The sequence below is a fragment of the Panthera tigris genome, chromosome C1 (assembly GCF_018350195.1).
Source record: "Panthera tigris isolate Pti1 chromosome C1, P.tigris_Pti1_mat1.1, whole genome shotgun sequence".
NCBI classification, from domain to species: Eukaryota; Metazoa; Chordata; class Mammalia; order Carnivora; family Felidae; genus Panthera; species Panthera tigris.
In genome coordinates, this window is record NC_056667.1 from 132,428,541 (window position 1) to 132,429,135 (window position 595).

At 34.6% G+C, this 595-nt stretch overlaps 1 non-coding gene across 1 annotated transcript; it reads left to right on the forward strand.

Moving 5' to 3' along the window:
• The first annotated feature begins 214 nt into the window (after nt 1-214).
• Nucleotides 215-317, forward strand: LOC122241675. The gene has a single exon (XR_006221914.1). It is a non-coding gene; the product is annotated as a U6 spliceosomal RNA (small nuclear RNA).
• Nucleotides 318-595: the final 278 nt, after the last annotated feature.

The following is a 595-nucleotide window of genomic DNA, read 5'->3' on the forward strand; positions in this document are numbered from 1 at the left end:
ATACACATTACCTGATAAGTGTCTTAGCCCTGTCCTCTCTTCTACCACACATTTCTTCTGTTTCCCATTTTGATTGGGCAATTCATTGTGGTATAACATTTTTTGTCACTGTTATTTCAGAGTCTTTCAACAGCAAATAACATGTTCTCTCTTCTTGGAGTGCTTTCCATATAGATAATCCATCACCATATTTACATTAAATAATGAGAAAGTAGCGCTCACTTTGGCAGCACATATACTAAAATTGGAACGATATAGAGATGAGCATGGCCCTGTGCAAGGGTGACATGCAAATTCGTGAAGCTTCCACATTTTTTGTTTTACACTTGAAACTAATGTAACATTGTGGCAACTATTTTTCATTAAAAATATAATAATGGGAAAGTAATAAGATGACATCATATATTTGAAACCACATTTCCATGCTGAGGAGCTGTAGACTCTGTGATTAGAGAAGAATTTTTAGAACATGTTAATTCTGGAGGAATTTGTGGATTATCTCCATAGAATCTAAAAAAGAATCTATAAATGCCCATCAAACACAATGGCATTCATTAGAAGTACTGACTGTTTTGCACACAATAAGCAGGGTGTT